The sequence below is a fragment of the Triticum aestivum genome, chromosome 4D (assembly GCF_018294505.1).
Source record: "Triticum aestivum cultivar Chinese Spring chromosome 4D, IWGSC CS RefSeq v2.1, whole genome shotgun sequence".
In the NCBI taxonomy this organism is placed as follows: Eukaryota; Viridiplantae; Streptophyta; class Magnoliopsida; order Poales; family Poaceae; genus Triticum; species Triticum aestivum.
This window is the reverse complement of record NC_057805.1, coordinates 212,082,778-212,105,325: the sequence shown is the minus strand read 5'-3', so window position 1 is coordinate 212,105,325 and position 22,548 is coordinate 212,082,778.

Here is a 22,548-nt window from a genome sequence, read left to right as displayed (position 1 = left end):
GCGATGCGTGCGGTGCCATGTAGGCAGGCAGGCTGCTGAGGTGGCGTGGTGGTGGAGCCTTCACGAAGATCTGCATGCCACCACGCAGGTGCTTGCTGAGTCGGTGTAGAGGCCGCCCGTCGCCACGCAGGTGCCTGCCGAGCTAGTTGAGCTAGCAGCTGCTTGGGAACGGCGGTGGAGTCTTGGCTGGTGCGGGCCTGGCTGTGGCCCTGCTGGAACCCTCGGCAAGGGTCTTGCCGGGGGGCCGGCAAGGGTCTTGCCGTGGCGCTGCGGTCGTCCCCAGCAAGGCTCTTGCCAGGGGTCTTGTGGGTTTCCTCGGCTAGAATCCCGCCGAGGATCGTCGTCTTCTAGTCCTCATCTAATCTCATGTATCTATGATCTTGACAAAGATCTGCATGCCACCACAGAGGTGCCTCCCGAGCCCTGGGTCCAAGGTAGTTGTTGGTGAGGTTTGGAACCCTTGGGCTCAAGGGTGGCTCGCTCTGCCGGCGTCGGGCAATTTGCCCCGGCAAGTGCCTTGCCGGGGCCGCGGAGGCCGCCCCGACAAGGGTCTTGCCGGGGGAGTCCACCTCGCCCCCTTGCTCTTTCATGCTTCTGGTCTTGGCGTTGCTTTTTTTGCCTTGTGCTTTGGTTTCTCTCCGGCATCCCTCCTCTGCCCTGCTAGGTGTGGCCGTGGCACGTGGCTCTGACTGCCCGTGCACAAGTAAAGGGGTCAAAGGAGAGCCCCTACTTTTGTACACCGACAGGAGCCCCCGGGTCTGGGCCACACATAAGTGCGGCGCGTTGTTGGGCCAGGCCCAGAACGGTGCGCGGGCAGGTGGGGCGGATTTTTACCGCAGTAATTGTTTCGTCCGCTGCGCTTCCCCACGACCCGCGTTGAACGCGTGACGTGGAGGATCGTGCATGACATGGGGGTCATGCGTGGGGCGGTTCCCGCACACATGCGTCACATCGCAGTTAATGGGAAAAGGGGCGGCCCGCGCCTTCCCCGTAAAAAGGAATAACTGCGGGCACGCTGCTCATTTTACCCCTGCATCTTCTTCAATCTCGGAACCGCCGTCCCCTTCTCCTTCCTTCCCAAGCTTTCGCCTTTACCCGCCACCGCTGCGTCTTCGCTGTCTTCTGTCCCTTGCTCCCCGCAGCCGCCATGGCACCCAAGACCAGCAGAGGCAAGGGAGTGGCCAAGGACACCGGGACGAGCTAGCCGCTGGAGAGCGAGTTGGCGGCGCGGCGGACGCAACTCGCCTACTTCCCCTCGACGGTTGACGTGTTCAAGCTCCGGGACTGCTTCAGGCCCCTATGGGGGTGCAAGACGGGGGGAGACGACGGGGCATCCAGCCACGCGTGTCATCCCCGCCAATTGCGCCGAGACCGCCCCAAATCGGTACCCGTTCTTCATCGATTACTTTTCTTGCGGCCTTTGCCCCCTTTCTCCGATTTCTTCAACGATATCATGCACACATTTGGCTTCCACCTTCTGGACTTTACTCCAAATGTCGTGGCGTGCATGGCTCTGTTCGCCCATCTCTGTGAGGGCTTCGCCGGAGTTCTTCCCAACACGGCGCTCTTCCGCCATTATTTTTACCCGCGCATCCAGAAGGGAGGCGCCATTTCTGGCTGCGTCACCTGGATCCCAAGGTCCAAAGGGACGTACCCGGAGGGCGCCCAGAAGGAGAGGTGGGAAGAATGGTGGGGTCGATGGTGCTGGATTGAAGAGGACGATCCACGGGAGTTCTGCCAGGTCCGCCAGGCACCGCCGGTACGCAGGAACGACTGGGGCGACGTTGACGCCCAGGACGACAAGCTCGAGATCGCCACCACCAGGATCCACCGCCTCACTGTGGCCGGGCTTACCCTGGAGATGATTGGGGCGGATTTCCTCCGCCGCCGAATCGCTCCTCTGCACAACAAGGGGAGGTCGTCCTGGCTCTTCCAGAACGCGGCTGACATCATGAGGCTTCGCCCTGGCCTCAATCACAACTTCACGGTGATGGGGCACGCTCACTTCTGCCAGCGGATCTTTCAGCTCGATGTGAACCGCGAAGGCTGGGCCGAGAGTTCCGGCAAGGCTGCGAAGGCCGGCAAGGTCGTCAAGGGGCCCTTGTTTGGGTTGCCGGCAGGGGTGGTCCCGTTGAGCAACAACTCGCGCCAGACCGACATCATCGCCATGATGCCGGACTGCAACACACACGGTCCCGTCCAAAACTGGGCCCCGCCGCCGGAGGAGCAGGTGCAGGAGTTCTTTGACAGCTTGGCGGAGGTGTGCGTCCGCAATGAGCCGCTGCTTATCCAGGACACCACTCATGCAGAGTTGGACTATATTGCCGCCAGGGCGGTGGAGGCAGAGCTTGCCAGGCAGGCCGGCAGCGCTGGCGGCGTAGAGGACGAGGCCGCAGCGGCCGCGGAGGAGAAGGAGCTTGCCCAGTGGGCAGAGTCCGCTGGGGAGGCCAGCAGCGCCGGCACCGGGGCCCCTCTTGTCGAAGATGTGGTCGACGAGTCGTTGGAGAAGGAGGCCGAGGCTGTCGACTCTCCGGCCACGGGGAGAGGGCGAGTCCTGCGGCGGGCCACCTCTGGCGAGCCTGTTCGGCCCGGCAGGGTCGTGCAGCCCCGGCAAGCTCAGGAGGCGTCCGCGCGCCAAACGAGGGCCGCGGCTGCGAAGAAATCGGTGAAGGTCGCGGTGGCGAAGGAGAAAGCATCTTCCTCTTCTTCATCCAAGTGCGTCCAGACTCCGCCCTCCTCCCCTCCTCCGGCAGACGCCGACACGGAGGTCACCTTTGACTTCAGGTCCCTCAGCCCAAGGAGGAAGAGGAAAGCAGCAGAGGAGGAGGTGGAGGACGAGTAAGTATCTTGTCCTTTCTGTTATCTCGGTCTCCTCGGATCGTGCCACTTATCTTGATTTGTCTTCATCTTTGCAGGGATGTGGAGACACTGGCCCAGAGGGTGAAGAGGGCCAGGGCTTCAGCGAGCGGTCAGCCCCCGGCAGGGATCTCCAGTACACCGCTGGTGGTGTTGAGCAGCCCGGACAGCAGCCCCCGGCACAGCCCCCAGCGTAAGTTCACCACTCACCCCTCGTCGACGTGTGTTGGGGGCGCGATCTCTTGGTGCTGACCTTGCCGTGGTTGCAGGAGGAGGACAGCAGCAGGAGGAGACACAGAGGGCTACCCCCAACACGCCGCCCCCATCGACCACGCCGCCCCGAGGGGCGTCCCCGAGAAGGGCGCCAAGCGCCGAGCCCATGCACACGGAGGAGGAGGAGAACCCGGGCGCTGGTGGCTTCGCCTCGGCGCCAAATGTTGGCGGGGAGGGGACCTCTGCTTCCCAGCTCGGCACGGGTAAGTCACTCGCCTTCCGTCCCTGTTCTTTCTGAATCTTGGTCTTGGCTTTGCCTCATCCCCTTCTCGGTATCCAGATCCCCGTCGGTGGACCAGGAGGACATAGACACCGTCATCGAGGATGTCGCCAAGGCCGCCGAGGCGGAGGCCGAGAATATCGCCGCCGAGGAGGCCGCCAAGGGCGCTGCTGAGGACGTCGCCAAGGGGCCTGCCAGGGAGGCCGGCAAGGCCGCTGCCGAGGAGGAGGTGGTTGATGACCAACCTTCCTCCTCCGCTGCCTCTGTTTCCGGCAGGTATCTGAGGGTGAGCGACGACCTTTTCGTCCACCTCCCAGGGCCGTTGAGCTCCAGGGCGCCCACCGAGGGAGAGGTGTTCGAGAAGAGGTGCTTGCCGCTGCCGGGCTCGAGGTTGTTGACGAGCCGAGCGCCGGTGGTGAAGGTGCTCAGGAGGAGCGGCTTCTCCAGGCCATGGGCGCCAGCTTTCGGAAGCTCCAGGCGCTCCACCGCGCCCGTCTGGACAAGGCCAAGTCCAGGATGGCAACGGTGGACAAGGCGGAGGCAGATCTCAAGGGACGCATCGCCGAGGTGCAAACTTGGTTCCACCAGGCTTGCGAGGAGCTGAAGGCCGCCCAGGGCGAGCTGGCCAAGCGACATCGAGAAGGCCCAGGAGACGGCGGATAACTTGGCCGCTGCAGCCGAGGCCGCTCAAACCCAGCACCAGGCCACGCTGAACTCCCAGGAGGAGGACCTTGCCGCGCGTGAGGAGAAGCTTGCTGCAACGCTCCGCGGAAAGGATGAGGAGGTGGAGAAGCTCGTCGTGCAGCGGACCCATGAGCTGGAGCAGAGGCACAACGAGGCACTCGATGCCCAGGCTCTGGCTCACGCCGACAGGGTGAAGGAGCTGGAGGTGGAGCGGGACGAGCTGAAGGGCCAGGCCCTGAAGCTGTCCAAGGAGAAGGACACGCTCAACGGCACCCTGACGGAGGCGCAGGGTGCAGCCATCAGCAGGCCGGGCAGCTTTCCAAGGCCAACAACTCCATCAAGGACCTCAAGCTGAAGCTGGAGGGTCTCGAGGGGATGCTATCAGAGGCCCAGGCCCGGGAGGGGACCCTGGCCAAGGATCTGGAGGCCGAGAAGCAGCAGCGGAAGAATGAAGCCGCCAACCACAGGGATTTTGTGGATGGTGAGAATCGCTAGATCGGACGCCTCGAAGACGTCGCCGGCAGGATCACCACGCAGCTGGCCACCATGGGGATGCCAAACGTGAGGTACGCCCCAGATCGCAGCACGACTCCCAACGCCAGGCTGGCCCTAATCTTTGAGGCTGTTCTTGGAGCCCTAGAGCATTTCCGCTCCACCAGGGCGACTTTCCAGGCCAATGAGGTCCGGAGGCTTTGCCGGGGTGCCATGACCAAGGTTCTCACCAAGGTGGCATACTGGAATCCCGACCTCGACTTTGACCCTGCGCTGGAGAGCTTGCCGGAGGGTGTGGACCTCACGCCGCTCAGTGACCGTATCGAGCCCGTCATCAGCGGCATCGATGGAATCCAGAGGGTAGAGGGCCAGCGCCGGGACTAGGCACCCCATTTCTGATCATCGCTGTAGGTTCATGACCAAGACAATTGCTATCTTTAGTTAGAACCTCAGCAACAATTGATGTAATATAACTCTGCAGTACTTTTGAATCAGCGCATGTTAGTTTCCTGTTCAATCTCTCTCTCTGTATGTCCACCCTACGTTAATGGGGTAGGCCTGCCGGCGCATAACCCAGGGCGCGGCGCCTCGAGGACGGATCCTCGATAGCCTGCCGGGTGTGCTTGCTGCCAGGCAAACCACCTTACCACTCTCAACGCGGCCGCTCGAACTGTCGAGCTTGACTCGAGTCAGAATCGAGAGCGTTGCCAATTGCGGAAGGCTACCACGCCATTCTCGACGCGGCCGCTTAAGCTGTTGAGCGGAGTCGAAACAGAGTAAGGGTGTTGCCAATAGCGGAATGGCCCCATTGCGTGCAGGTTTTCCATACAAAGAACGAGATCACCGGGGGGAATAACCTTATATAAAAAGGAAATATTTAAAGTTCGGCCCTTACCGGGGGGAATAACCTTTCCTGTCGCCGCACTGGCGCCCTTCGTGCTTGCAGGCGGCGCCGTTCTCTTGGTCGTCTTCTTCTTTAGAGACCATGGCGATGAAGAAACTGCTAGGCTAACTGCTAGACCAGATTCTCACAATTGCGCCCCCTACCTGGCGCACCAAAGATGTCGGTGGGAAACGACACCTATGGGATCACTAGAATCCCTTCTACGGTTGGCGGGCGCGGGGTTGTGAGAAGAGCAGGTCTGACAGGAAGCACACGGATCGTTTACCCAGGTTCGGGGCGCGAAGATGCGTAATACCCTAGTCCTGCTTTGGTGGATGTATTAAGCGTTCTTGTATTCTTGAGCTAGCTACGGGGTGTAACTTGCCCAAAAGAGCCGAATCCCTCTCCTGGTCGCCTCGGGCCTCCTTTTATAGGCAAAAGGGGTCGCCACAGTGGCACACAGGAGGTCGAAAGGTCTTCAGTGCGCGAGCTTATTGTCCGGCATTACAGGACAAAGTGCATTAAATGCGCTACTTAGGTGTCCATTAGCTTTATCGGGGGCGGGAACGAGGCCCCTCCCGTCCGTCACCGCTCCGCCTCATTGCGCCCAGGCCGGCGATGTGTGCGGTGCCATGTAGGCAGGTAGGCTGCTGAGGTGGTGCGGTGGTGGAGCCTTCACGAAGATCTGCATGCCACCACGCAGGTGCTTGCTGAGTCGGTGTAGAGGCCGCCCGTCGCCACGTAGGTGCCTGCCCAGCTGGTTGAGCTAGCTGCTGCTTGGGAACGGCGGTGGAGTCTTGGCTGGTGCGGGCCTGGCTGTGGCCCTGCTTATGCCCTCGGCAAGGGTCTTGCCGGGGGGCCCGGCAAGGGTCTTGCCGTGGCGCTGCGGTCGTCCCCGGCAAGGCTCTTGCCGGGGGTCTTGTGGGTTTCGTCGGCTAGAATCCCGTCGAGGATCATCGTCTTCTGGTCCTCATCTGATCTCATGTATCTATGATCTTGACAAAGATCTGCATGCCACCACAGAGGTGCCTCCCGATCCCTGGGTTCAACACAGTTTTTGGTGACTTTTGGAAACCTTGGGCTCAAGGGTGGCTCGCTCTGCCGGCGTCGGGCAATTTGCCCCGGCAAGTGCCTTGCCGGGGCCGCGGAGGCCGCCCCGGCAAGGGTCTTGCTGGGGGAGTCCACCTCGTCCCCTTGCTCTTTCATGCTTCTAGTCTTGGCGTTGCTTTGTTTGCCTTGTGCTTTGGTTTCTCTCCGGCTTCCCTCCTCTGCCCTGCTAGGTGTGGCCGTGGCATGTGGCTCTGACTGCCCATGCACAAGTAAAGGGGTCAAAAGGAGAGTCCCTACTTTTGTACACCGACAATCATGCAAGCAATCGATGTGAAAATAGTCCACTAGTGGGACAAGAGAAGCACCATCACCTACGTTACCTTTGGAGCGTCGCTCATGTGTTGTAGGTGAGGTGTCGAAGATCCACGCGTTGTCATCTTCATCTTGATGGAACCATGTGGGTGGTGCATCATCTTCCACCATGGCCATCGGTTTTCCCATTGGAGGGATGGACTCGTCGAGGGTAGGCATGTCGTCGTGTAGGAGACCTAGCACCAAAGAAAACACACTCAGAGTAGAGGTTAAGTTGTTACAAATCATAGTGGCCTCACGTGCCCTCTCAACAACCTCACTCACTAAGTGTTGTGGCTCACTCACTCCCTCTTGGATGCTCTCTCTCGTATGGTTGGTGGAGTCACTCAAATCGCTCTCAACCTCACATAGGATATGTGGCATGCTCTCAAGTGTGGGGCTAGTGGTGGTCACACTCATCCTCCCATAGGAAATGCACTCAATGTCACATATGGTGGAGTCACTCATATCACTCATGGTGGGGTGGCTCACCTCACATGGGATTTGGGGCATCTCGTCATATGTGGGTGTTGGAGAGATGTTAGTGCAAATGTCTCCATGCTCAACTCCTATCGCCGCCTTGGTTGAAGGGATAGTCCCATGCTCAATCTCCTCATCCATAACGCCTCCAAAGATGAATGTCGTAGGATGTGGAAAAACATCACTCTCCTTTGATACCAAAGAGAGGGTCTCATGTGCGGCCTCGTAGCTTGACTCGGAGTATGAGTCCAAAATGGGCACCGTCTTCATGTTGTTGAAGAGGTTCGCGCTCGTCGCCATGGTCGAAGGGGATGGCCCTTGCTCGACCATCTTGTCGCCATCTTGTTGTTGGAGGCCCATATGATGTGGCACCTCATAGCTCATCTCCATGACCGAAGGGAATTTCCCATGCTCGGCCATCTTCCTTGAGGGGCTTCCGAAGATGGAAGTGTTGCCCTCGCTCGTAGTTGGTCGCCTTGTTGTTGAATAGGTCGATGTAGGCGAACTCATGGGAAGTAGGCGAAGATGCCATACGTCCATAGGCGAACATGCCGTGATAGCACTTGGCGAAGATGCCGAAGTGGTGGTGGTAGCCATAGCTTCTTCTTGGTGGTGCTTGTCTCGTGGTCTTGTTTTGTGCTCTTGATGCTTGGCCTTGGCATGAAGTAGAGCTTGTTGGGACTTGTACGTTTGCGCGTCTCGAGCATCTTCATGTTGATGGTCTCGTTGTCATGCTTGAGCTCATAGTAGATGTCGTTCGTCATCGTCGTGCACATGATGCTTGGAGAATACTTGCCCTTCAGGACGATGTGGATCACGAATGCGATGATGGTCGCCATGTAGATGTGGACGTGGACGAATTGCGCTTGCATCGCATGGGCGCTCAGAAGATGATCGACTTGCTCACCGCCGCCTTGAAGACTACGAAGGGGAAGTAGACTTGACCAAGGCCCGCATCTCTTCCATCCTTGCATCTTGCTCCTCCTTTTGTGCGAAAAGCTTGTTGTCGAAGTAGTCTCTTGTATGTGCTTCGGAGTGTAGTATGTCGATGGCGAGGTTGCCGATGCGCTCTCGCAATCTTGATTGTGCGCCTTGCATTTGTCGTTGTAGATCGTAGATGGACTCTTTGGTGATGTAGTTGTTCGCGTCGTCGTTGTTGTCGAAGACTGGAGATGAAATGCCTTGCCTATCCATCACAAGACTTGAGCAAAATGAGTGGGAGAAAGAGAAGAACTAGACCAAATGTACCTTATCCAATCTTGAAGATGGATCAATGATCACTCAATAATGTAACAAGGAAATAACACAATTGGTATCGGGTCTTGTTGATTCTCACACCTACACAAGTAAGGCTTATGGAGTAGCTTGGTGAGGATATTGGCAAAAAAATTGATGCAAAATGTTAGCAAGAGTCAATAATGTTGAAAGAGAATCACAAATTTGCAAGTGAAACAAGTAGACCAATAGCAATGAATGGCACACGGAAATGCACACACGGATAGATAAGTGGGGTCGTGCAACCAAGGAATGAGCACAAAATGTGGAATCCACGGAAAATTCTCGCATTGCACAACTCAAGAGAGACGCTAGCACGATTGCTCTATAGGCGGATACGACACTTGTGCACAACCTATAAGATGCAAAATGGATAAACTTGCTATCCCAAGTATACTATATTTGTATGGTTCCCGGTGATCCTCTCAAGATGATCCAAGATGATCGGATATGACAATCTTATATGCAATGTGGTATGATGCTATGGCTATTGCTTACAAGCTTCTTTTCTCTTCTCTTTGGCTTAAAAGCTTATTCTTTTTTATATGGCCACTATATGAAACTCACAAACCAAGATAGCAATTGTGTATATGCGGGAACAATCTTGTGGCACATGAGATGACGTGATGATACCAAGATGATACCAATATGATATGGTATGTATGCAATGGAAGGTGTAGATCGATGATCACTAATGTGCACAAGTAACGTTGGCGGCAAGACTCAAATGGCTAGTCTCGATAGGCAAGTGACGCAAAATGGGCTAGGGGTTATCAATGCAATTGCAAGGGAATATATAATGGTGTCGTCGAGGTTACCATCCGTGGCGATGATGAGTGGTGGTGTTCTTATGTCGAACCGTTCGTAGTTAGCCGAAACACCCTAGGAAATGGAAAAACCATGAACTCAAAATCTCCAAAGGCAAATGTTAAAAGATGATAGCGGGAAAGCGGTGGTGGTTGCAGAAGTATTGGTGGAAACCCGGTCAAAATGGGTTAAGGTGGAAGGGTATGATGGGATATACACGGTGTCGGAGTTGGAAGCACCGTCCCTAAGTAGCCGAAACACCTTAGGACACACAACTCACAACACAAACAACCTCAAATGCTAAGGGGAACAAAATGGGTTAGGTTACGGAGGTCGGTGGTGGTTATGCGGATGATATGGTGGAAGCCCTAGGCAAAGATGCCAAACTTCCAAAACTTTGATGGAGTCAAATGGTGATGGTAGTATTTTTATGGGATGGGGGATGTCAATAGCTTCAAAAACGAGCTAAAGAACATCAAAATCGGAATCCGGATGAATTAGTTATGGTCAAAATGGTGAAACACCGAAGGCTGAAATGCCAGGGGCCGGACATCCGGGGTCGGGCCGGAAATCTAGGACCTGATATCCAGAACCACGCGTGAAATTGCGCTCCAGGAGTCGGATGTCCGGGCTACGGGCCGGATGTCCGGGGCCACGGGCCGGATGTCCGGGCTCCAAATCTGAGGATGAACTCGAGGAACTCGATTTTGGGGGCGGAAATTGATGGTTTTGGGGGCAAAATTGGAGAGATTTTGTGGAAAGTGGGGAAACTTGGGGAGATGCTAGATCCACTCAAAACCAACAAAACATCATCAAACCAACAAATCACAAAAAAAATTGGGGCAATTTTTGGTGGGGATTTTCGAATTTAGGACGAAATCGACTAAATTATGCTTGAAAACAAGGGGGTAGGGGCTCCAAATTCGTGATCAACATTGCTCTGATCCGAGATGATGTAGGGTGGAACCCTAGTGGATGATCTTTCATGAAATGGAGGAGATCCTACGAAGAACACGAAGAACACGAGGGGAAACGCGAGGGAAATCACGAGGGGAAACGAGAGGGGACACTCAAATCAACAAGAAACAATCACACATGTGCTAGCTCCTCGAAACACAAAGAGATACACGATCCACAATCAACAAAGGACGATACAATTGGTAACTAGTTCATCTCCGTGAGCAGGTCTTGAAGGGGTCCACCCATGAGGGGGTCTTGAATCCAAGATGGATCTTCTCCGTAGAGGCCGTGGTCTCTCTCGGTGGAGTAGATCCGGATGGATGAGAACATCTCTGTCTCAAGTGAGCTAATCCTTTGCTAACCCTAGAAAGAGGGAGGAGGAGTATATATAGTCTAGGTGGGCAAAGGTGTACCTGGGCCTCGGCCCTTCACTATGCGCAGACAGGCGGAGCCGGATGTCCGGGCGTCGGGCCGGATGTCCGGGCCTTCGTGAGGAGCCGGATGTTCGGGCTGGCGGGGTTGGTCTCGGTGCTCCCTAGAAGCCTGCCCCGGATTTCCGGGCAGGTGCCGGATGTCCGGCCCATCGCGAGGCGCCGGATGTCCGGGGGTCGGCCGGATGTCCGGCCGCTGTAGAGTCGCCTGGCGTCCGTCTCTCTCTGGTCTTCTTCTGGTTGGTGGCGCCGGATGTTCGAGCTCCTGCCGGATGTCCGGCCACTGTAGCTTCGCGGTGACCCCAGTTCCGTGTGGACTTGTCCTATGCTTCGAGCATGTCCATGGTTGTCTCCTCGAATCCTAAGCACATGTGGTGTCTTTGCATTAGGTAGCAATCATGTCTCGCACGAGTGGAAAGGGGAAGTATTTAGGAACGGGTTCACCTTGTGTCCAATGGCGTATGTATGAGGTCTCGTTGTATGTCCACTTGGGGCTTGGGGAGTAGTCGTAGTGTACATGGAGATGATCGTCGGATGCTCTGCATCAGTAAGGCTCTGATACCAAATTGTAGCACCCAGATGCGATTCTATCCCAATCACGTGGTGAATTCATGATTGGGGCACAACCGCATTTCGACCACATAGCAAGGTGGATATCATTACAACGTACCATGTACTGAATAGATGAGAATACCAGATAAAGGCATACACTCGCCACAAGTTACAACATGAATACATCAATACATAGCAACCATCATACAGAAGAGCAGGATCTGACTACGGATGAAATCAAACGAAAAATAAGAACGACATCCAACCTGCTAATCCCAGGCTCCCGACCCGGAACATATCCCTTGATCGAAGAAGAAGAAGCAGAAGAAGAACTCCAAAACAAGCAAACCATCGCTCTCACGTCAAAGCATCACTTTATGTCTACTTGCACCTATTGTTGTAGTAATCTGTGAGCCACGAGGACTCAGCAATCCTATTACCATGGGTATCAAGACTAGCAAATCTTATTAATGGGTATGGAATGGTTAAGTGGTGAGGCTGCAGGAAGCACTAAGCATTTATATGGTAGCTAATTTACGAGTACAAGAGTAAGAAGAGTAAACCATGCATATCGGTTGCAAACTAGTAATGATCAAGAAGTGATCATGAACTACTTATGAGTCAAACATAACCCCACCGTGTTCTCTTCCCAAACTCCCTCGAAAAGGGATGGTCACAGTTACGCTTGCGGTTGGTTTATTTTATTTGAAGGTTATTGTCAAATTCTCTACAAACGGATATTATAAATCTCCAAGTCGCCCATAACCGTGGGCACGACTCTCGAAAAGATTAAACCCTGCAGGGGTGTCCCAACTTAGTCCATCATAAAATCTCATGATCCGCTGAGGAAAAACCTCAATCTTGAGACAACCCGATCAAGCTCGGAATCCCAGTGCACAAGACATTTTGACAATGGTAAAACAAAACTAGCAATACCTCCCGACCTGCCAACACCCCGATAGGAGCCGCGCATATCTCGTCTCAGGCCACGATCGGATGGGACATCCTACGAGTAAAACCAAACCTCAAGTTTCCACGTGGTGGCCCCGCGGTCTACCTGGTTTGGACCAACACTCATGAGGAGCACTGGCCTGGGTTGTTGATTAATTATCCTCGGGTGCTAGCCGGTCCCTATGCATGTTTTAGTTGTTATTAGGCAAATGGTAAAACCGAAGTTGGGCCTTGCTGGAAGAGTTTTATTCAAAGCAAACTGTCAAGGGGGCCCATAAACCCTAACCATGTAAGGAACGCAAATCAAGGAACATAACACCGGTATGATGGAAACTAGCGCGGCAAGAGTGGAACAGAACACCAAGCAAAAGGCTAAGCCTTTCGCCCTTTACCAATTATATAGAAGTATTAATTAAATAAGAGATATTGTGATATCCCACGATATCCATGTCCCAACTTGGAACAACCTGCACTGCACCTGCAACTAGCAACACTATAAAAGTGGCTGAGCAAAGTAGTAACATAGCCAAGCAAGGGTTTGCTGGGTTGGTGGAAGGTTAGAGGCTTATCATGGCAATTGGGAGGCTGACAGACAAGTGGTAGTTAGCGCGACATAGCGATATCATCGAGACAACTAGCCAAATAAAGGTAGTAGTGATATCCAAGGTAATGGTCATCTTGCTTGAAATCCCGTTAGGAAGAAGACCAAATCCATGAAGTAGATGAACCAACATAGTCGAACAGATCCTCACAATCGCAATGTAACCGGAACTATCAAGAAGAAGCACAACCGGAAAGAAGCAAACAACACGGTAAATGAACAAGCATAAACATGGCATGATGCACAATCAAGAATGATGCATGTCCAGTTTAAAGAGGCATGGTATGGCAAAGTGCAACAAAAAATACTACATATTAAGTGGAGCTCAATATGCAACGAGTTGCATATTGACAAACACCACATTCAAATATGGTGGAGCTCAATATGCACACGGAAGTTTCTAGCATGAATAATCTTATGATCCCTTTGAGCCTGGGTGGCAAACCATAGGATGATCACACGGGTACTCCGGATATCCGAGGACAACACTGGATTGCTCCAGGTGCCCGCAACCAATCCACCGAGATGTGTATTAAAGTAGCCACCTTAAGTTACCCTTAATTAAGATCACTCACATCTTTCATGAATCTCACATACCAATCCACGTCTACGAGCATAGCAAGTGATATATCCATAACGTATAAACCCAGGGTTGATAAAGGACAATAGGTTCCTACCTCAGCAACTACATCCCAATATACACATGTTACCAATCCTACTCATGCAATGTTTGAGGGTTGAAACTAATGCAGAAAAACTGCGTAATAAAGGGATATGATCAAAGTGTTACTTGCCTTGCTGACGATCGGAAAACCCTAGAGATTCGTAGTAGCAAGCCTCGCACTCCAGAAACTCTATCGTGAACAAACAATAGAATAAATAAGCACTCAAGCATATGATGCAAGGGTAAAACCAAAATAAAAGATCTAAACAGAAAGTACAAGTGAAGAGCTTCAATTTGCAAAAAGAATCAATCAAATCGGAGATACGAAACTCAAACTACGATCAAAAAAGTTTAAATTCAAATCTGCTTGAAACCAAATTTTAAATTTTCGAAATCATGTTCAAGTTGTTTATCTGAACAGAGGTGATCAAGACGAAGATTTTGGCGTTGGTTTCACTGGATTTGAATAAACGAGCAAAAAGTATAGAGGGTTTAAAGATAAGGGACTAATCTGTAAGAAAACTATTCGCGAATAGGTCCCTGGCCAAAAATAAACAGAAAAAGAAAAATCTATCCGACGAACGTCCGCTAACAGAGACTAACGAACGAATTCGTTCGGTAACAGAACTAATCGGGTGAACGCTCGCTAAATAACGAAATAAAATAAATAAAAGCGATCTAATCTAAAACCGAAAAAAACCGTAGAAAACCGATCGGTTTTTACCGGTTCTCGTGGGTTCGGTCGGCGGCGACGTCGGCGTTCTCCGGCGAGGTCGGCGACGCAGGACAGCGGCTCCGGCGCACAGCGGGGTGGTGCGGCGCGGACGGCAGGTGGCGGCGCGGCGCGGGTGGCGGCGCGGGGCAGCGGCGCGGCGGTAGCAGCGGGCGGCGACGTGGCGAGCGGCGCGAGGCGGCGGCTTGGGCGGCGGCGACTTGGGAGAGAGGGGGCGGCGGCCTAATTAAAGAGGGGGAGAGGCCGGTTTGGGGAAGGGGCAAGGCGGCGGCGGAGGCAAAGCCTGGCTCGGACTCGAGCAGTGGCGACGTCAGGCGGGACTCCTGTGCTCGAGGAAGGCGGCGACGGCATGGGTCGGCTGGGCTTCGGCCTAGTCGGTCGAAGAGTTTTTTTTAAACAAATTTTGCTGCGAAGAAAAAAATCAAAATCAAAATAAATAAATAATCCTGAAATCCCAAAAATAATTTTCACGGTCCTCTACTAATATTTAGGACCACGTGAACATTTTTCTGGGCTAAAATGCAATTTTCAAAAATGCAATTTTTCCCTAATTTAAACGAATAAAATTCAAATAAAATATTTTTTTATTCAAAATTAAATTTTCCATTATTTCCTCTGTTTTGAAGAAGTCATATTATCTTCTCTCATTATTTTATTTATTTGGAAATAGTTGGAAAAATAATTTCAAATAAAAATCACCTTGATCCAATTTACCAATTTAAAAAAATCAAAAATGGAATTTTATGAAAACATCCAACTCTCTCACATGGTCCTTGAGTTGCTTAAGGTCTCTAGGATCAAAATGTCCAAATAAACCAAATTCAAAAATGCAAGAAACATGGATGCATATGATAACCTAATGATTAACACCAAATTGAAAATTGGGATATTACAAACCTACCCCCCTTAAGATGAATCTCGCCATCGAGATTCGTGTTGGCTAGCAAATAGGTGTGGGTGGTCTTTCCGTAGGTCTTCTTCTCGCTCCCAGGTGGCTTCTTCCTCGGTATGGTGGCTCCACTGAACTTTGCAAAACCTGATGACTTTGATGCGTGTAACTCGGATGGCAAACTCAAGAATCTTGACGGGTTTCTCCTCGTAGGTTAGGTCACTTTCCAACTGAATAGCTTCCAGGGGCACTGTATCTCTCAGAGGAATATCGGCCGTCTCTGCATGGCACTTCTTCAACTGGGAAACGTGAAACACATCATGAACTCCTGACAAACCTTCGGGTATTTCCAACTTGTAGGCAACTTCTCCCATACGTTCCAAAACTCAGTATGGTCCTACAAATCTTGGGGCTAACTTTCCTTTGACAACAAATCATTTAACTCCTCGAAGTGGTGACACACGGAGATATGCTCTGTCTCTGACTTGATATGCTACCTCCTTGCGTTTAGTGTCTGCATAACTCTTCTGCCTGGACTGAACTACCTTCAGTCTATCATGAATCAACTTAACCTTCTCTTCAGACTCTCGGATTAAATCTGGTCCGAACAATTGACGGTCTCCAACTTCATCCCACATCAATGGTGTCCTACACCTCCTTCCATACAAGGCTTCGAAAGGGGCCATCTTCAAACTAGCATGGTAACTGTTGTTATATGAGAACTCTGCATAAGGCAAATTATCATCCCAACTAGATCCATAATCTAGTGCACAAGCTCTCAACATGTCCTCCAGAATCTGGTTGACTCCCTCGGTTTGTCCATCTGTCTGCGGATGAAAGGCTGTACTGAACTCTAGCCTGGTACCCAAAGTCTGGTGCAACTGATTCCAAAACTTCGAGGTAAACTGTGTTCCTCTATCTGATACGATGGTCCTCGAAACTCCATGCAGACATACGATCCAAAGCTGCAACAAAACCTCTCGGAACTATCTCCAAGCGAAGTTCTCTGAGATCGTCGGTTAACTCTTGCGGTAATACTCCGGTCATGAGAGTGTTAACATAACTCTTGCGGCTCAAAGCGTCCACTACAACATTTGCTTTTCCTAGATGATAATGGAGCTTCATATCATAATCCTTTATGAGTTCCAACCTTCTCCTTTGCCTGAGATTCAACTCCTTCTGCGTGAAGATGTACTTCAAACTCTTATGATCCATGTACACATCACAACGGTTTCCAATAAGAAAATGTCTCCAGGTCTTGAGAGCATGCACTACGACTGCTAACTCCAAATCATGTGTGGCATAATTCAACTCATGCGGTCGAAGCTGTCGTGAGGCATATGAAACAACTCTTCCGTCTTGCATAAGTACACCTCCAAGTCCCTGGCGAGAAGCGTCGCAATACACTTGGAGATCCTTGCGTATATCCAGAAGAATTAGCACTAGGGCTGTAACTAAACGTTTCTTCAACTCCTGAAAACTGGCCTCACATTCTTCGGTCCATTTGAACTTGGTGTCCTTCTTCAATAATTCCGTCATGGGCTTCGCAATCTTAAAAAAAATCTCAATGAATCTCCGATAATATCCTGCGAGTCCAAGAAAACTGTGTATCTCTCCAACTGAGGTGGGTGCCAACCACTCAGTAACAGACCGAACCTTGGAAGGGTCTACTACTATACCTTCTCCAGATATAACATGTCTGAGAAATCCAACTTCCTTCAACAGAAACTCACATTTGCTGAACTTGGCATATAGCTGATGTTCTCTGAGCTTCTTAAGAACCAAGCGCAAATGTTCCTTGTGTTCTTCTTCATTCTTCAAGTATACCAATATATCATCAATGAACACTACAACAAACTTATCCAAGAACTCCATGAACACCTTATTCATCATACTCATAAAATAGGCAGGGGCGTTAGTCAATCCAAATGACATGACAGTGTACTCATATAGCCCGTACCTTGTGGTAAAAGTTGTCTTGGGTATATCCTGTTCTCGGATCTTCAGCTGGTGGTATCCTGATCAAAGATCGATCTTGGAGAATACTTTAGCTCCCTGCAGCTGGTCAAACAAATCATTGACCATCGGTAGTGGGTATTTGTTCTTGATCGTCACCTCATTCAATGCACGGTAATCAACAACCATTCTCAAGGATCCATCCTTCTTCTCGACTAAGAGCACTGGGGCTCCCCACGGTGACGAACTAGGTCGAATATAACCTTTCTCCAGTAACTCCTTGATCTGCTTCATAATCTCCTCCAGATCATTTGCGGGCATCCGATACGGTCTCTTCGATATTGGTCCAGTGCCTGGTAACAGTTCTATCAAAAATTCTATGTCTCGGTCTGGTGGCATGCGTGGTGAGGGAGTCCTGGACTAAGGGGTCCTCGGGCGTCCGGCCTGTTGGACATGGGCCGGACTAATGGGCTGTGAAGATACAAAGACCGAAGACTCTACCCATGTCCGGATGGGACTCTCCTTGGCATGGAAGGCAAGCTTGGCGTCCAAATATGAAGATTCCTTTCTTTGTAACCGACTTTGTACAACCCTAGTCCCCTCCAGTGTCTATATAAATCGGAGGGCTTAGTCCGTAGAGGATATACAAATATAGACAGACATCTATAGTCATACAGGCTAGACTTCTAGGGTTTTAGCCATTACGATCTCGTGGTAGATCAACTCTTGTAATACTCATATTCATCAAGATCAATCAAGCAGGAAGTAGGGTATTACCTCCATAGAGAGGGCCCGAACCTGGGTAAACATTGTGTCCCCCGTCTCCCGTTACCATCGACCTTAGTCACATAGTTCGGGACCCCTACCCGAGATCCGCCGGTTTTGACACCGACATTGGTGCTTTCACTGAGAGTTCCACTGTGCCGTCGTCAAAAGGTTTTGATGGCTCCTTCAATCATCTACAACGATGCTGTCCAAGGAGAAGTCTTTCTCCCCTGACAGATCTTTGTGTTCGGCGGCTTCGCACTGCGGGCCAACTCGCTTGGCCATCTGGAGCAGATCGATAGCTACGCCCCTGGTCGTCAGGTCAGATTCAGGAGCTTGAATTACGTCGCGGATATCCGCGGAGACTTGATCTTTGACGGATTCGAGACCCCGGCAGCCGCTCCCCACCACCATGATGAACATGACCTAAAACTAAGACGGGAAGCTCAACCCCGCCACGCATGCCGCAGTCCCAGCGGCATCAGAGCCGCACACAGACCCAGCCTCGAGCGGAAACTGTGTCACCGGAGCCTCGGACTCGTTTCCGGCTACAGGCTCCGAACCATGTGCGACCACAAGCGTCGAGCTCGATCAGTCATCGATCGTTGAATTCAGCTCCGCGGACATTTTTCGGCACTCGCCTTTGGGCGACGTGTTAAACTCGTTAAGAGCACTATCCTTAGCAGGGGGCTCACAACCGAATACTATCCGGTTCGAACTAGAGGCTGATGACGGAGAATTTTGCTTCCCACCCACCGCCCACTTCATAGCCACTGTCAAGGATCTAACTGACATGCTCGATTAGGGCTCTGAAGACATCGACGGTATGGACGACGATGCCGGAGAAGAGGAGGCCCAAAGCCCGTCGTTTACCGGACGTTGGACGGCCACCTCCTCGTATGACGTATACATGGTGGACACACCTGAAGAAGGGCAACAACAAGAAGGATTCAGTTGAGGATAAACCTCCTGAGATACCTCCAAAGCGCCGGTGTCAACGGCGCCGCTCAAAATCACGCCGCAGCAAAGATAGTAACACCGGCACAGGAGAAGATAACACTCGGGACGGTGCCAAAGATAATGAAGACCCGGTTGAAGCAACTTCCGAACAAGAAGAACGAGAAGATGGTCAAGTTAGCCCCGATGAACAGGCCATAAACGAAGACTCGGAGGACAGTAATTATCTTCCACTCTCCGAGGAGGAGGCAAGCCTCGGCAACGAGGATTTTATCGTGCCAGAGGAACCTCTCGAGCAGCGCTTTAAGCGTCAGCTAATAGCCACTGCAAGGAGCCTGAAAAAGAAGCAGCAGCAGCAGCTTCAAGCTGATCAAGATCTGCTAAACGATAGATGGAATGATGTCCTGGCAGCCGAGGAATACGGCCTCAAGCACCTAGCCAAAAGCTACCTGAAGCGTAAATTGCTACCTCAGTTCGACGATGAGGCACTGGAGCCCGTACCATCATCGCGCAATGCGGCTGACCGACCACCACGCGGTCGAGACAAAGCGGCAACTCAAGCTGAACACCAGCCCGCTCCACCTCACCGTAAAGGCAGAGACAAAACAGCTCGGGGACATACCTACGACCTGCAGCAGATACTAGACAATAGAGCAGGACATACTAGATCGATTTACGGATCACGAGGACATGCCCCGACACTTGACGACGGCTACCTATTCGGACGTGACAAGCCTAGTCATGCCCGGGCCGAAAACTGCAGACGGACTCCATCGGAGCTACGTCGCGATGTGGCCCGATATAGAGGCGCTGCACACCCTCTTTGCTTCATTGATGAAGTAATGGACCATGAATTCCCGGAAGGGTTTAAACCCATAAACATCAAATCATATGATGGGACAACAAACCCCGCGGTATAGATTGAGGATTTTTCTTCTCCATATTCATATGGCCCGTGGTGATGATCTCCACGCCATTAAATATCTCCCACTAAAACTCAAAGGACCAGCTCGGTACTAGTTGAACAGTCTTCCCGAAAACTCCATTGGCAGCTGGGAAGACTTGGAAGAAGCCTTCCTTGACAACTTCCAAGGAACATATGTCCGACCTCCGGATGCAGATGACTTAAGTCATATAGTCCAACAGCCGGAGAGTCAGCCAGGAAATTCTGGACTAGGTTCCTAACTAAAAAGAACTAGATCGTCGACTGTCCGGATGCCGAAGCCCTAGCGGCCTTTAAACACAGCATCCGCGATGAATGGCTCGCCCGCCACCTCGGCCAAGAAAAGGCGAAGTCCATGGCAGCCCTCACGGCACTCATGACCCGCTTTTGTGTGGGTGAGGATAGTTGGCTGGCCCATATCAAAAACACAGCAAGTGAATATTCTACGGCTCTAGCTTACTACCCTTCCTTCTTTTTTTATATATAATCTTTTCAAATAGCACCCGTACACTTTGGTACGTTTCAATTTGCCAGGGGCTTCATAGCACCCCGCAATACGGCAACAAAGTCCGAACACTTTTTACAGTATAGTTCGGCACCCGAATTTAGCACTATATGCATTGGCTCCAAATCATGTCTTTGGTCAATAGTTGGGTTGCCCGGCTCCTGTGTTTGCTACCTTACGTTCTGCTGTATCGGCTAGGGTAGTAAAGGGAGAACTACTGCGATTGTGCCCTGGTTTATCCGAATGAGCACCTCAGTAGGGAAAGCTGAAAACTGACTGTCATGATGCAGCGAGAGCCGGTCAGCTCTTCGGAGGTTTCAAATCGTTAGAGATTTTTTCCGCATTACGCGAGGGATTGGCTTTTACCCGATCAGGTGCTTACAGCATCCTAGTTTGGATACTAGGGGCTGCACCAAAATATTTTTATTGTCAAACTCCTATGGCTAAGTGAGGGTGTTCAAGCCGCATAGTCTGATTGCCTGGTTCGTTGCGCTAAACACCTCCTTCAAGGACCAAACAATTGGATCAAGAGTGTTTAGATTCCATCTCGAACACCCCCGTACTACCTACGTGGGGGCAGAAGCTGACGACTGGCCAACTCTCAGATTTCATACAACACGGCCGCACAGGAGGTAAAACTTTTTAAGCAAACATTATATTACATAATGACTTTGTTTCATCATACTAGGCAGAGACAACACGAATGTGTTAATTCGAAAATATTGTCTTGCGCACATTGCGTCGCCACAATACGAGACCCCTCCAGGACGTCTTCAAAATACCGCTCGGGCGTGCGGTGCTCCTTGCCCTCTGGCGGTCCTCCGGTCGCAAGCTTGACGGCGTCCATCTTCGCCCACCACACCTTGATGCGGGCGAAGGCCATGCGCGCCCTCGATGCAGACCGACCGCTTGACGACGTCCAGCCGAGGACAGGCATCCACCAGCCGCTTCACGAGCCCGAAGTAGCTGCTGGGTATAGCTTCGGCAGGCCACAACCGGATTATTAAATCCTTCATGGCCAGTTCGGCCACCCTATGCAGCTCGACCAGCTGTTTTAGCTGATCGATAAAGGGCACTAGATGTTCTGGCGCAAGATATTGCGACCAGAACAGCTTCTCCGTTGAGCTCCCTTCTTCGGCTCGGAAGAACCCCGCAGCGTCAGACACACTCTGTGGCAGATCCGCAAACGCCCCTAGTGAACTCTGAATCTGGGTTAGTAAGAAATACTTCTTCTTCACATACTTGCTTTGCATACTAAATGCCTTACCCGCCGCGATTTTCTTGGCCTCCCGGATCTCCTGGAGGGCGCCCTGGGCTTCAACCCGGGCCTCTTCCACGCTTTGGCGAGTTCGGTCTCTCGAGCCGAAACATCGCACTCCAAGGTCTCGCATTTTTTCACAGCATCCTGGAGCTCTTGCTGGACCTCATTAAGCCTGGCCTTGAGCTTCTCACGGGCGGCTTGTTCCTTGGCCGCTTTCTCCTCGGCTTTGGCCAGGGCCTTTTTAAGGACCTCGACCTCGGTCGCCGCTCCTACAAATACCATGACATTATGGTCATTACAAACCATTCATTCTTTCTGAGTAAACAGCTAGCCACAACATACCTTGCTTGTCCTCAAGCTACCTTTTTACAAGGCCGAGCTCTTCTTTGGCCCGCTCCAGACTAAGCTTTAGTCCGGAGGCCTCCGCTGCTTGAGAGGTTGCGGCCAGCAATGACGCCTGCTTATTCACATCAGACATATTTAGTTAGTTTCCTGCATAAACGAATTGATCCTCTGTCCGGCCTTTCTTTCCAAACACCGGACAGTGTCTCAGGGGCTACTGTCTATATTGGGACTTTTTCTTGTGCGTCGCTTACCTCAAAACCTATCAGCAGGCTGCTGCAGGCTTCGGTTAGTCCGCTCTTGACGGACTGAACCCTCTCAATCACCGTACCCATAAGGATACGGTGTTCGTCCACAATGGAAGCGCCTTGTAGCGCTTCTAGCAGATTATCCGGTGCCTCTGGTTGGACAGAGGTCACCGGCGGGATAGGCACACCTCCTTCTCTCGAAGGAGGCTGCTTGCCGGATTCCGGAGCCGTATAGGTCTCCGGAACCGTATCCGGCTGGGGGCCGAACTGAACATGGCCCACATCGCCAGTCTCCATGGGGGTCTGCTCCCTCATATGTCCGGCGACTGAGGTTTCGCCCTCCGACGCCTCCCGGATAGTCTCCTGGGCTTCCCCCTGGCCGGGGAAGGTCCTTCGGGACAGCACCTCCGCGTCGCCCT